This window comes from Cryptomeria japonica, chromosome 6, assembly GCF_030272615.1.
Source record: "Cryptomeria japonica chromosome 6, Sugi_1.0, whole genome shotgun sequence".
Taxonomy (NCBI): domain Eukaryota; kingdom Viridiplantae; phylum Streptophyta; class Pinopsida; order Cupressales; family Cupressaceae; genus Cryptomeria; species Cryptomeria japonica.
This window is the reverse complement of record NC_081410.1, coordinates 301,867,478-301,873,581: the sequence shown is the minus strand read 5'-3', so window position 1 is coordinate 301,873,581 and position 6,104 is coordinate 301,867,478.

Here is a 6,104-nt window from a genome sequence, read left to right as displayed (position 1 = left end):
TTGAATATATTTTTTTTAATTAATTTTTAATTGACTATAAAGTACATTTTCAAAACATCTGGTGTACGACCACCATAATTTAATGAAAAATTCATATTTTTAATTTAAAAAAAAAAATATTCAAAATAATTGTATGTAGATTGATGTCATATAATTTATTTTCAAAAAAACCTAAAAACAAAAAAGTTATTAAAGTTTTACTAAACCTCACTATTTTACATTTAGGTACCACTTTTGATTAATAAATAATGCAAAAATAGTAAAACTAATCATATCACTGTGAAATTTACATTTTTGAAATTAGGACAGTGAGAACTCTAATGGGTTTTTGTTTCATCAAAAACTACGATCAGGAAGACCTTCAAAAAATTACGGCAAGGCAGAAATCTGGTATTCCAGCGCCTTAACCATTTTTTTGGAGGTCCAAGCATAGGCTTGGTCCCACCAAGCCTAACTCGAAGCCAAAACCAAGGCATAGGTGTGTTTCCCACTCCATCTTTTATGAAACAGGCACCCGTTATTTAAAATTCAAAAAACGGGCACCCGTTTTGAAATTTATAGTACTTTAAGCAACGTGTGCCCATTTTTAGAAACGGGTGCCCATTTTTAGACGTGTGCCCATTTCTAAAAATGGTGCACCTGTTTCTTTATAGTGGTCTGATCCTAAAGGGGCACCCATTTTTCAAAATGTGCACCCATTTTATTTTTATGGGTCGAGGCTCCGAAGCTAAACGGGTGCCCGTTTCTTAAAAAATGGGCACTCGTTTCTAGTGGCAAAGTTTTTTGCTGATAGACTTCCGCGGAATTAGGACCCAACTTCTTGCACCCACCCATAAGTAGTCAGTCTTGGAGGCCGAAAAATGTAGTCTTCGGCCCCACGGTGGGCACCAGAGATGTGTATGTGAAAAAGTGGTTTGTAGTTGTAAGCACAACACTTCAATTAAGTCATTACATGTATGGTTAGTAAATAAATAATCAATAAATAATAAACCATAACAAAGCGACTAATTGCATTCTAAAAGATGTGAGTATAAGATTGCTCTCAGATTTTTTATAAGCAATACCAGTGACTAGACTACACCAAGACGAAGGATTTAATCTATATGATATTAACTTTATGGATGCAAAATGGATGAATAATTCAAGCAATAGTGATTCAAGCAATATGGATTCAAGTAATATGGATTCAAGCAATAATGATCTTCAATGAATCTAGAGCAAAATTAGCGTGATAATAATCTCCAAGCGTGTTCTCAAAAATCTTTGGGGTGAATTGGAATGAGAGCTGAAGGCCAAATTTATAGACAATTACAAGAGAAAATCTCAATTTAGGATTAATTAAAAATAATTGAGAAATCAGGTTTAGTTAACCTTGAGATAGATTCCAATTATAGTTTAATTGAAATGCATTCAAATTAGAAGTCCAAGTTGCATTGGAAATAATAATGAATTAATTCATGCATTTGTGATAAAAATAGATAATTCTTTTATTTATTCAAGAAAAAAGTCTTTTCAATGCAACTGAACTTCTTTTTCTCTGAAAAGCTTTGAATTCTAATTTTAGAGAATGATTAATAGTTCAATTAATTGCTTTTCTGATTTCAAGTTCTAAATTTAGAAAAAGAAATAATAGCTCAAGTTTAATTTTCTCTCTCGATTCTTTTTGTTTAATTTCAATTCAACTCTTACTTTGTGATTAATTCCTCTTTTGTAATAAATTAATTCCTTTTGCATGGTTAAATGGCAAATTTATTAATTAATTAAATATGCAAGAATATTTAATAAATTAAAATAGGATAATTGATCAAAATGATATTCTTGGAAATGATTCAATTAATTAAATAAATATTTAATTAATATTGAGTAATTGATTTGCCATGGGATATTTGATGATTGAGGAATTAATAATGTGCCCAAGGTTGATTTAATTGCCTTTGGTTAGGACCTTGGTGATGTTGTCGAGATTAGGGGCCCATTGTTTAGATGACCATTTTTAGGGTATTACAATATATACATGATATACATGAGTTATCATAAAAAACATACTGACCCCAAAGTTTGTTGTTATTTTGGTATGGTTTTGTCATTGATGTCAAACTACTACTAAAACTCTAGTATTTTGGAGAATTAGCAACATTCACTGGCAAGCAAATGACTCATGCATAGTCATCAGTATATGGTACACCGACAGGATATAATGACCACCGGCACTTGGAATAGCATGGAAAACACTTGGTAATGTCGAAGACATCATTTGGACACCTTGTCTTGGTGATTTGTTTATTGGCATATTCATATTTGCATATTTGTTGTTACCGACAAATAGGTCCAGGTTATACACTGGCAGGTTTAGCTTTTCCAGATCAGCACGACACACTATGGAGATGATTTATTATTGTTGTAAATGCATCAAGATGACATGTTGAAACGGTTATTGCATCGGATATTATTTTGTTTGTAAAATGATTTTATTGTAATATCTTGTAGAGCTGACCTACTAAAATTGGTCTTAGGTTATGATATAAATGTAAGATCTTATTTGTAAGATCAGTAGTGGAGTGTGAAAAAGAATTGTGTGAAGGTATATGCGAGAATAAGTAGAGCTATACAAGCAGACAACATTTGAAGGTGAAGGAATGTTTTGTGAAAGCATATCAGAACTACACCGGTACTGAATCTAGCATATGAAGATGCTATTTTGAGCAGTACATCCTTATTGGATTTAACCATCCAATTGTAGTCAATGTGACCCCTATTTTGTGTTTTGAGCAGTGAGCTCTAGGCACTTGGCCTTTCTACATGTGCAGACCCCATTTGTATACACTTACTATCTGTAGTAGTATCATCTGACTGTGGGTAAGGTTTCCCATCGTGGTTTTTCCCCTTATAGGGTTTCCACGTACAAATATTGGTGTTATGTGTTGTGGATGACTTTGTCTTTTTGTTTCATGCATTAATATTTACTGGTATTGCAAATTATCTAATAAAACTGTCCACTGGTATAAAAGACTGTTTCACTAGTATTAAGCAAAAAGTTTATTAAGTTGTTTTTGACTTAAATTTATTTGACAACTGATTCACCCCCCCTCTCATTTGTCTCCGGGACCTAACAATTGGTATCAAAGCATAGTCCTCTTTTGCAAAAGTTTAATAGCTTGAGGAGATCCAATGTCTACTAACTATTTCAGAAAGGATAGTCCTAAACTTGATGGAACCAACTATGGCATATGGAAGATTAGAATGGAGACACATCTAAATTGCATTGGAAAGGACATGTGGGATGTTAAAAAGAATGGCTATATTGCTCCCACTCCCGGTCAGCCTAATCCACCTAACTTGACTAAAGATGAGGAAAATGATTGCAAAGCAAGAGAAGCACTTTTGAGCACATTAACAGATCAACAAATCATGGGATTATCAGACAGGTCTACTGCTAAAGCTATTTGGGATCATCTAGAAACACTAAATGAAGGAGATTCCACAGTGAAAATTGCAAAACTTGAAAGCTTCCAGGTCAGGTATGAAAATCTAAAAATGGAAGAAGATGAAAGGATTTCTGCTTTTATGGAAAGAGTTAATGAAATTATTTTGGGTATTAAATATTGTGGAGGAACCTTAAGTGAGGATGAAATTGTTTCAAAAGTTTTAAGAGAATTGCCACCGATGTATAAAATGAAAGTCACTGCTATAAATGAGTTAAGAACAATGCCTAATACATCAGTAACTAGAGATACACTGATTGGAAAACTTTCAACTTTTGAAATTGAGGAATTTGGTCCTGTCGCTACTATAAAGATAGATTTAGCCTTTAAATAATCAACATCATTTGCACCATCATTTGACAAATCTGATTGGAAAGCCTTTTATGCAAGAGAGCTTGAAGAAAGCAGGAAAGAAAATAAAGAACTTGAAGCATTATTTGCAAGGAAAATGTCTAAAGGTCCAGTTGGAAGTAAGTATGAAGGTAAAACACCCTTTAAATGTTTCAACTGTAAAAAGATTGGTCATATGGCTTCAAGATGCCTTGATAGACATGCTAGACTAAGAGAAGAAGCTAGAAGGACATACAAGCCCAACCTTGAATAACAGAGATACAGATTTAAGAAGAATAAAGACAAATCTTGTTATCTTGCTGATGAAGGAGTGACTGATGATTCTGATGAGGATCCGGTAGACAATGGATGGGTTTTTGTTTCTCTAATAGAAGATCAACCAACACCTACAATCCAACCGGTAGAGAAGGCCTTGGCAGCTAAAATTGAAGTAAAGGATGAGTGGATCATTGATTCAGGATGCTCACATCATATGACAGGAGATAAAGGTAAATTCTTGAACTTTCAAGAATACAATGGAGGCTTAGTGAGATTTGGAGATGACAAAGCTTATTTGATCAAAGGTAAGGGTATAATATCTCTTGATGGTAAGCATAATACTGACAATGTTTACTATGTTGAAGGTTTGAAGCATAATCTTTTGAGTGTTGGTCAATTAGTTGAGAAAGGATTTTAGTTACAATTCAAAAATGGAAAATGCAAAATCATGAATAGAACTAGTTTGGAAATTGCAACCAGTAATCAGACTAGAGGTAATATCTTTCATTTGAATAATAGTGAAAAGACATGCTTGATTGCACATATTGATGAAAGTTGGCTATGGCATAAGAGACTCTGTCATGTAAACTTTGATTGCATGGTGAAAATCAGTACTACTAAGGCAGTTAGAGATTTACCTAGAATTGTCAAACCTCACAATATAGTATGTAAGGAGTGTCAATTTGGAAAACAAGTTAGAGCTAGTTTCAAAAGTATTCCAGAAAAATCCAATAATGCTCTTGACTTAATTCATACTGATTTATGTGTTCCAACTAGAACTAAAAGCTTACAAGGTGATAGTTGTTTCATGCTAATCATTGATGACTCTTCTAGAATGTGATGGGTTACTTTTCTTAGAGAAAAATCAGAAGCACTTGGAAAGTTCAAACTATTCAAAGCAATGGTAGAAAATGAAACCGGTAAGAAAATCAAATGTCTAAGATCAGATCAAGGAGGAGAATTTACATCTAAGGAAATTAATGCATTCTATGAAGTAAATGGAATTAGAACACAACTATCAGCACCTGGGACACCACAACAGAATGGAGTTTTTGAAAGGAAAAAACAAAACTATCTTAGATGCAGCTAGAAGTATGTTATCAGAAGCAAATCTACCACATGTATATTGGAGAGAAGCAGTAATTACAATGGTCTATACGTTCAACAAAGTTCACATCAAAGGTGAAACCGGTAAGTCCCATCATGAACTATGGTTTGGTATTACTCCTACTCTTAAATATTTCAGAATATTTGGAAGTAAATGCTATATTAGAAGAGATGAGTATATTGGGAAATTTGATCCTAGAAGTGATGAAGGAATATTTCTTGGTTATTCATCTAAAAGTAAAGCATATAGATGTTTTAACAAAAGATTGCAAAAAATTGTTGAAAGTATAAATGTGAAGATTGATGAACAATTCAGAGGAACTTCAAGGTATATAGATTCTGAACCGGCAATAGAAATTCTAACAAATGAACCTACACTAAACCCACCAGTACAAAATTAAGATCCAGTTACACCGGTACCATTTGAAAATTCCACCGTGACTGAGGAGCAACAACAAACAAAGACACCCGGGCATGTAAGATTAAATCATTTTGAAGATTAGATAATTGGAAACAAGTATAAAGGAGTTATGACAAGAAGAAGAATGGCAAATGAAGAGGTATGTCATATTTATCAAATTGAACCATAATTAGTTAATCAGGCATGTGAAGATAAATATTGGATTAAAGCTACAGAAGAAGAATTAGAACAAATTGAGAAGAATAACACTTGGACATTAGTTCCCCGACCTAAAGATAAAATTGTAATTGGAACCAAATGGGTATTCAGAAACAAAATTAATGAAGATGGTAAGGTTATCAGAAATAAAGAAAGACTAGTGTGTAAAGGATATTCTCAGAAAAAAGGAATTGATTATAATGAAACTTTTGCACCAGTAGCCAGAATTGAGGTAGTCAGATTATTTTTAGCTTTTGCAGCACACAAGAACTACAAAGTATATCAAA